The sequence below is a fragment of the Sorex araneus genome, chromosome X, assembly GCF_027595985.1.
Source record: "Sorex araneus isolate mSorAra2 chromosome X, mSorAra2.pri, whole genome shotgun sequence".
Lineage (NCBI taxonomy): Eukaryota > Metazoa > Chordata > Mammalia > Eulipotyphla > Soricidae > Sorex > Sorex araneus.
The window spans coordinates 268,159,594-268,169,306 of record NC_073313.1 but is presented as its reverse complement, the minus strand read 5'-3'; positions in this window follow the sequence as shown (position 1 = coordinate 268,169,306).

Sequence of the window (9,713 nt, the reverse complement as noted above, 5' to 3'; positions counted from 1 at the left end):
CATACATAAGAGTGAATCTGGGCGTTGTCACAGGAAAAGCCGGGTACTGTTGATGGGCTTCCTTAATCACGTGGATTCTTCTGTAGCTTCTTCTTTTCTGAGGACTCCACCCTTCCCTGGGTGGGGCCTTGGATTTCTGCATTGGGTGGTGCCTCAGTTTCTCTCCAAAGAGCTCAGGATTTGCAGGTCAAAGGGATGGGCTAGGAAATCTCTGCTTAAATTCTTATGATTACTCTTTTCCAAAAGCATATTACCAGGACTCTACCTCTCGGTCTACAGTAGATGTGAGGGGGGAGAAGGGAAGGAATCCCTGTTGACAGCCTCCTTGCCAGGATCCGCCCTACCTACATGACTGCTACAAGGGGAATGATACATCTCAGGCAGACCTGTGGGTGACCCCCAGTATGGGGGAAATACACCTCTATCTCTGTAAAGTTAGGTTTTAGTTTTTGTTTTTGTTTCATTTGGGGGCCATACCTGGCAATGCTCAGGGGTGACTCCTGGCTCTGCACTCAGAAATTACTCCTAGCAGGGCTCAAGGTGATATCAGTGGGCCCCACTGGTGACTTATGTGAAGCAGGAAGGAAAAAGACGGTCACTTTCTCACCATCCGCCTCTGCCATCTGGGACCCAGGGTTACTGGTTTTTTTTATTTATTTATTTTTTTTTGCTTTTTGGGTCACACCCAGCGATACTCAGGGGTTACTCCTGGCTTTGCACTCAGGAATTACTCCTGGCGGTGCTTGGGGGACCATATGGGATGCCGGGGATCGAACCCTGGTTGGCTGCCTGCAAGGCAAACGTCCTACCCGCTGTGCTATCGCTCCGGCCCCGGGTTACTGGTTTTTTGTCTCACCTCACAGAGAGGAATTTCAGGAGTAGACAAGCAGTGAATTAAATAGATTTTATTTGGAGGGTTTTTGAAGGTGTGGAGCGGAGAGAGAGAGTAGAGCACTCAAGAGGGCTTCTCCAAGGGCGGAGAGAGCCCCTACACACATATCCCAGTGATGTAGACAGGAAGACAGGAAAAGGCAATAAAACTTAGGTCAACAGAACTTCTGGGAGGAAACTCCTAAGACTGATCCACCCCATGGATACAGAAAACAGACCTGATAAGACCTTCAGCAGACCCTGAGGAGTTTGGACCTCTTCCCATGAAGTTCCTCTCCTCGAAAATCCTGATCTCTCCTTTAATCCGATTGGCTTAAGTGATTCACCCCAAGAAGACTCAAGACAACCTGCAAAGAGCCTATAGAAAACACTTGAACAAAGAAAGGGCACGCATATGCTGCCTGAGCCCGTGTGCTGCGTGCTCTCGCATGACTGAGCACATGTGTCACCCGCATCTCCCCTCTTGAGATGTGTACTTCCATGCTTTCCTATCTAATGCTGGGATGTGTGTAGGGGCTCTCTCCACCCTTGGAGAAGCCTGTGTTCTCCCTTGAGCGCGTTACTCTTATTCTCTACTCTTACTTTCCTCTCCCTCCCTCCCTCCCAATAAAATCTGTTTAATTCACTGCTTGTCTACTCCTGAAATTCTTTTCTTCGAGAAAAGATCCCTGGAAACCCTGGGTAAGGCCTGGGACTGGTTTCTCCTTTCCTGCACAGAGTGAATCCTCACTCCAGCCTGAGTCCATGGCTCCCTGAGAAATCATCGGGTGGTGGGGATCAAATCCCGTGTCGAGAAGACCAAGCGAACTTCAGGTGTGTCCTGACAGCCACCTGGTGGGGCTGGTGGGGCTCAGGCCCGTGCCAAGAAGGGGCTCATCGCAGACTTTACCAGTCCTAGCCTTCCCAGCGGGTGCCGGGTGGCAGACGAGGAGTGAGAGAAGGTGACTGTCTTTCTCTCCTCCTGACTCGCGTGAGCCACCCGTGGGGTCCACTGACATCACCCGCATTAGCTTGAAAGTACACGTCTCAAGAGGGGAGGTGCGGGACTCATAGGGCAGCATATGCGTGCCCTTCCTTTCTTAAAGATGGCTTTTATAGAGTATCTTCTCGGGATGTCTTGGTCTCAATTATTCTGAAGTTTTCTCTAGAAGGCTGAATCACTAAGGTTAATCAGATTATGGAGGAGGTCATAGGGTCTTCAAGGAATTTCCCTCATGGGGAGGGGTCCAATCTCCTTAGGGTCCTTTGCTGCTCAAGGTTTTATCCACATCTACAGGGTGGATCAACCTTAGAATTTTCCTCCCAGAAGTTTTGTTGACCCGATTTTCATTGCCAGGTTGATTCCCTATCAACCTGCCTACATCAAAGGGACCATATGGGATGCCGGGGATTGAACCCAGGTCAGTTGCATACAAGGTAACCGCCCTCCCCAGCCCATCCAGGAGAAACCCCTGTGCTAGGGTGCTATCAAGGGAAATTGCTAGGAAGTGTTGGTGGCTTCCTTTGATATTCCTAGTCACTGTCACTGTCATCCCATTGCTCATCAATTTGCTCAAGTGGGCACTAGTAACGTCTCCACTGTGAGACTTGTTACTGTTTTGGGCATATTAAATACACCACAGGGAGCTTGCCAGGCTCTGCCTTGCAGGCAGAATACTCTCGGTAGTTTGCCAGGCTCTCTGAGAAGGGTGGAGGAATTAATCCCAGGTCGGCCACGTGCTAGGCAAATGCCCTACCCACTGTGCTATCTCTCCAGCCCAATATTCCTAGTATGGTCACCTTTTAGGTATCCTCTATAATGGGTTCAGCCAATCCAGGCCCGGCATTCTGCATCTCAAAGGCATTCCTGGCTCCACCAAATGCCTTGATGCCTTTGGGCTGGTTTGAGTTCCAGACTGTTTCCCAATCCACATTACCAGGTCTACCCCTTCCCCGTCCCATCTCTCTCCCTACAACCTAAGGCCTCAACCTCTGAACTTTCTCTTTGACCCAAAACTTAAATTGTTTTACTGTGCCATTTTTGGTGAACTTCATCACTGATTTCTCCCTTTCTTCTTCCCAAAGTTCTCGACCTTGTCTATCCCCCCACCCCCACTCTGTGGGTAGGTGGTGTAGTGTATATACTCGGTGGTGCTCAGGGTTTACTCTTGGTTTTGTGCTTATGGATCACTCTGAGTGCACTCAGGGACCATATGGAGATTGAACCTGGGTTGGCCTCTTGCAAGGCAAATAACTGGCCTTACACACTATACTGTCTCCCCAGTCCCTTATCCAGGTTTTTTATCCTCTGAGTTACTCAGTTTTGTTAAATGTTCCTCATATGTTCAGATGGTATATGTGCTATTAATAGCACATATAATTTATATGTAATTAATATGTACATAAAGAGACTGGCATTCATCAAAATGAACAAGAACAACCAGAGCTGGTGCGGATGCAGGGAGAAAGGAACTCTTATTCATTGTAGGTGGGAATGCTGACTGGTCCAGCCATTTTGGAAGACAATATGGACATTCCTCAAAAAACTAGAAATTGAGCTTCCATATGAGCCAGTAATACCACTTCTGGGAATATATCCCAGGGGTGCAAAAGAGCACAGTAGAAATGGCATCTGCACCTGAATGTTTATTGCAGCACTGTTCACAATAGCCAGAATCTGGAAACAACTCAAGTGCCCAAGAACAGAGAACTGGTTAAAGAAACTTTGTTACATCTATGCAATGGAATACTATGCAGCTGTTAGAAAAGATGGTCATGAAATTTGCCTTTTAAGTGGATGGTCATGGATAGTATCTTGCAGAGTGAAGTGAGTCGAAAGAGAGGGAGAGACATAGAATGACTGCACTCATTTGTAGAATATAAAATAACAGAGTATGAGACAAACACTCAAGGACAGTAGAGACAAGAGCTAGGAGGGTTACTTCACAGTTGGAAGCTGGGGGAGAAGGCAGTTGGGAAAGAGAAGGGACCATTAAGTCAATGATGGTTGGAGGCATCACTCAGGAGGGAGATGTGTCTGAAAGTAGACAAAGGACCAAACATGATGTCCTCTCAGAATCTGTATTGCAAACCATAATGCTTAAAAGTTGAGAGAGAGTAAAAAGGAAAGTGCATGCCATAAAGGTGGGAGGGGGTGGCTGTAAGGATAGTGGGGACATTGGTGGTGGGAGATGTACACTGGTGGAGGGATGGGTGTTGGAACATTGCATGACTGAAACTCAATCATGAAAGCTTTGTAACTGTATCTCACAGTGATTCAATTAAAATTTTTTAATATATGTCATTAATCTCTGCATTTTCTCTCACTCGGACTTATGCTTCCTGATTTCAAAGGTTTTTACAAAGCTAATTGTGCTAATGTGGCACTGGCACTAAAAATAGAAATATAGGGGCCTAGCAAGATAGTATAGGGGTTGCTGGGTTCAACCCCGACACCCCATATGGTTCCCTGAGCACTGCTCTGAGTAATTCCTGAGTGCAGAGCCCAGAGTAACCCTTCAGCATTGCCAGGTATGGCCACAAAACAAAAAGAGTAGAAATATAGATCAATGGAGAACTAAAAGTCCAGAAATAAGCTCTTATACTTATGGTCAACTGATTTTTGACAAAAGTGCAAAGACAATGCAATGAGGAAAGAATAGTCTTTTCACTAATGGTGCTGGGATTATTGGATACCCACACGCAAAAGAATGAGGTCACTCTGCTGCAACTGTAAACAAAAGCCAACTCAAAACAAGTCCTGAGATATTCTCTCTCTCTCTCTCTCTCTCTCTCTCTCTCTCTCTCTCTCTCTCTCTCTCTCTCTCTCTCTCTCTCTCTCTCTCTCTCTCTCTCTCTTTTTTCTGGTCACACCTGCAATGATCAGAAGTTACTCCTGACTCTGCGAAACTAACACTGATGAATTGGAAAAGGGATTAAAGCAGGAATTTAAAAAGGGAATTAAAGCTGAACAGATCAGGGAATCCCAAAGGATGTGTAATGATGTCAGCATTTCTTGGACCCAGAAGGGTTTTTTGCTTTTTGTTTTGGGCCTCACCCAGCGGTGCTCAGGGCTTCTTCCTGGGCTCTGTACTCTGGGTCACTCCTGGTGGGATTCCAGGAACCATCTGGGAAGAGGGGTATTGAACCCAGGCTGGCTGTATGCAGCAAGTGCTCTACACACTGTACTTTGGCCCCCGGATGAAGTGTTTTGTTGGTTTTGTGTGTGTGTGTTTGCTTTTTTTTTTCCTTTTTGGATCCCACTCAGCGATGCACAGGGGTTACTCCTGGCTCATGCACTCAGGAATTACTCCTGGCAGTGCTTGGGACACGATATGGGATGCTGGGAATTGAACCCGGGTCAGTGGTGTGCAAGGCAAAGCCCTACCCGCTGTGCTATCGCTCCAGCTCCTGTTTCTTATTTTTCATTTTAGGGCTGTGTCGGGGCTTTCCCCTGGCAGTGCTCAGGGGACATCTGTAGAACTATGGATGGAACCCATGTTTACAAGTGCCTTCACCCATGTATTGTTTCTCCAACCCCTCTGAGCTATTTTACTCCAGGCAATTTGATAGTGCCCCACAGAAGAGTGAGGCAAAGTTCCAAGGCATCTGTGCAAGATCCCCAAGGGAGAAAATTATCTTTGTCAGCAAAATCCATAGTGGACATTGTCAGTGGCTGGCGGGAGCTCAGCCGCCTCACGGGCTGCCTGGGAGAGCCCAGCCCCGACCTTGCCGCCTCCGCTGTCCAAGCTGGCCTGTGTGAAGGGCCCTGTCAGGCACTGGAGTCCACAGCTGTGATGCTTTTTGTTTGGTTGGGTTTGTTTTGGGCCACACCCCAAAGTGCTCAGGGGATGTTTCCCCACTCTGTGCTCAGGAGTTACTCCTGGTGGTGCATTTGGGGTGCTGGGGATCAAACCCAGGTTGGCCACGTGCAAAGCAAGCACCCGACCTGCTGTGCTATCACTCTGGGCTGCAAGCGGGGGCATCAGAGTCTTGGAAAGAGTACCTGAGCCTCAGAGTCCACCTGAGTCTCCCCCGCCCCAGCCCCGTTGAGATATTTAGGGCCACATTCTCTCACTGATTTGTTTGTTTGGCCACACCCAGTTACTCCTGGCTCTGCACTCAGGGATCACTCCCAGGGGGACTCAGTCAACCATATAGGATGCCCAGGATCAAACCCGGGTCAGCGGCATGCAAGACAGGTGTCCTGCCCTCTGTACTATGGCTCCAGCCTCTGTCGTTGATTTGGGGATGTAGATTATCATTTTACAGATGTGGAAACTCCGTATTGACCCCAGGGAGGGTGCTGGGTCTCCCGTTCATTAGCACAGTTTGTTTGGGATGAGAGGAAGAAAAGGTTTGAGAGAATTCACAGCTGCATGAGCAAATGTGTTCAGAGAGGCCTGTGGGGGGCCAGAGCAATAGTACAGCTGTGTTCATGCCTGTGGGACACCCAGCTTTGGTCCTGAGCACAGAGCCAGAGGTCACCCCTGAGAATTGCTGGGTGTGGCCCCCAAACTGAAAACAAACCAAAAATGGGGGGTGTAGTTCGGAGGAGACCCCTTTCCTACCCCTATGAGAAGGTGGTTCCCGAGAGGGCAAGAGAGACAGCAAGCGCAGACTAGGAACACCACAGAGGCCAGTGTTTGAAAAGTCGGGGCTGCCCCATTTCTGCCTCCCTCACCCTGTTTCGAACACCTGAGAACACGGGACTTTGAACTCAGAAGTCCCTTCTCTGTCAGGGAAGAGCTGTACACGTTCACTTGCTTGTATGAGCAGGTTTTACAGAAGTTGCTCCAGATGAACCCCAAGTTCCTGTCTAGCTCTAAGCTTTAGCGAGCTTTAGTGATTTAGCTTCTGGCCCAAGGTAGTGGCTGCATCAATGTCAAAATGTGAAGGGGGTGCGGATGTGATTACAAGTCGGCAGCCCGTGCAATGAATCGCCCCCTAGTGGCCGTGTCTGGGACCCACAAGCAGGAGCCTGGAATTCATCTCCCAGGCGAGCTGAGATGCAGGCTGGGTCCAAAGGTGGAGAGTCATCTGCTAAAAGGAAATTCTGGCTCCCTCCCCCACGCTCCCAATGCAAGGCAGTGATCACAGGGTGTACCTAGACTCTGGCACATACAACTTAGAGCTCGCTGGCCTTTGCTCCCCATAGGCTATTGCCTAACAGAGTGCCCAGGTGAGCTGCCTGGGGGGAGGGGGTAGGATCCTGGGCAGAGGGGCAGACCTCCCTGGTTCTTGGTAGGTGGTGGTTTTTGTTCTGTTTGTTTTGTTTTTGGACCACACCTGGCAATGCACAAGGATTACTCTTGCCGGGAATTGAACCCGGGTCAGCTGGTTGCAAGGCAAACTCCCGACCCACAGTCCTATGGCTCCGGGATCCATATTTGTCATCATTACAGTGGCCTTGCTGAGAACAGTGGCCTGCCTTTGTGGGAGGCCTTAGGCCCAGGGCTAGCCTCGAGCCAGGGCCTGAGGGTCTCTGCCATCTTAGCCTGGCAGGGTGGTTGCTGACACTGTCCCGACAAGCCTTTCCTCCACCTGAAAGGAAAGGTCTGCGCCCTGACCTGGCTCCACGGCCCCGGGCCTGCCTGCTTCTCCAGAATCCACCTCTCTGCTGTTCCTCCTGCCCACTAGAAACTACAGTTATCGACTCCCCCCGGCCCGCAGAAACCCACTGCAGCCCCTCACTGGAGCCTGCAGAGCAGAGGAGCTGCTGTTTGCTCTTCAACAGTTGCTCTACCCATTAGTTCTGTCCCTGGCTAACTTCCAGTGGCCCTTTGGGTCCCACCCAGCACTGTAGCACTGTCAACCCGTTGCTCATAGATTTGCTCGAGCGGGCACCAGTAATGTCTCCATTGTGAGACTTGTTGTTACTGTCTTTGGCATATCGAATATGCCATGGAGAGCTTGCCAGGCTCTGCCATGCAGGCAGGATACTCTCAGTAGCTTTCCGGGCTCTCCGAGAGGGATGGAGGAATTAAAACCAGTTCGGCCACGTGCAAGGCAAATACCCTCTCCGCTGTGCTATCGCTCCAGTCCCACCTAGGTGCTGTGTCTTTTTAAAGGTTTTTCCATATGTGGCAGTGCTCAGGGGTCATTCCTTGCTGTGCACTCAGGGATCACTCCTGGTGAGCTTGAGGGACCACATGGGATGCCGAAGATCGAACCCAGGTCGGCTGTGTGTGAGGCAAAATTCCTTGCCCCACTGGCCTATTGCTCCAGCTCCCCAGGCACTAGTTATTTCTGCAGCGAAGCACTCCCAGGTGGGGTTAAAGCTGCCTCTGCTCACTCCCACCTCGTTCCTTAGGGCACACCTGGCTTTGCTCTGGGCTGCACCAAGCTCTGTTCTCAGGGAAGTGAGTGGTACCAGAGAGTAAACCTGGAGCTTCTTTTTGTTTGGGGCCACACCGGACAATGTACAGGAATTACTCCTGGCAGTGTTCAGGGGACCATATGGAGTGCTGAGTATCGAATCCGGGCCAGCCACATGCAAGGAAAATGCCCTACTGACTATACCAGGGCTCCAGCCCCCCGACACCTGGAGCTTCTGAATGCAAAGTCTGCGCTCAGCCCGTTGAGGAGCAAACCTTTTCATCCTCAGCTGTTTCCAGAGTTTGTCTGTGCTCCCAAGCAGCCCCTTTGCAGCCTCTATCACATGGGGCAGTCTCCGGGGAAGCACGGCAGGACGGGCTTGCGGGCACAGTTGGAACGAGGGCTTCTCTCCTTAGTTGGGAAGGCGTTCCAGCTGTTTAGAACTCTTTCCTGAATGGAACTGGAATGGAGAGGGTTGGCATCCCAGGGAACTTGGGTGTGACATGGAATTTCTGGGGCTCAGCAGGCCAGAATTCCCAGTGTGGGGTATAACTGAGGCCAGGGACGCGGTTTGAGTGATGCCAACAATCCTTTCCAGCTCAGCCCTTCTGGGTCTGTAAACTGAACCACAGCCCCAGCGCCAGGCTTCAGGACCCTGCTGCCTCCCTGTTCTCATCCCACGTGGGATTCCTGAGTGAAAGCTGCTTCCCACATCTGGCACTGGATGAAAGTGTGGCCCGAGTGATAGGACAGCATTTCAGAGAAGACTCTGACCTGTCTCACATTCATGTTTGGTTTTTGTTTGGGGCCCACACAGGTGGTGCTCCGGGATCACTCCTGGTGGACTCAGGGGACCGTAAGGGATGATGGGATCAAGTCAGAATTGACCGTGTGCAAGGCAGGCGGCCTCCCCGCTGTCCTCTGGCTCCTCCCTGGCTCTCTGGCTCTCTGAGGAAGCTGATGGCCACACTGTGAGCTCCACTGTGGAAGGTCTGTGTGGCGAGGACTGGAGAGTGGCTCAGTCAGCAACCACGAGGCGGTGAGTCCAGTCAGCACAGAATGGCTCAGGCGGTCCTGCTCACTGAGCACTGAGAGGGGCGTGGCCAGCCGCCACCTCATTGCAGCCTGGGGGAGAGCCAGAAGCTAAGCTGCCTGCTGCCTGCTGCTCTTGGGCACTGTGGACACACACTGGCCTTTGCTTTGAGGCAGGGTATTATGGCCGTCCCCAGTGGTGCTCAGAGGCTACTCCCAACTCTGTGCTCAGAGTCACTCCTGGCGGTACTTAAGGGACCACCACGTGATACTAGAGGTCATACTGGGGTCACCCATATGCAGGGCAAGTGCCCTAAGCCCTGGGCTACCTCTCTGCCCTGCTTGTGCTGTCTGATGCCAGCAAGCTTGGGGTAGTCTGCTCTGTCGACAAGACGGTACCCTGAGCCCCTGGGGCAGGGACAGGGCCCACCAGGCAGCCCCCTGGCGCAGTGCCCCCCGTGAGTGTCAGTGGCCGATGGAGAGGCAGCACCAAC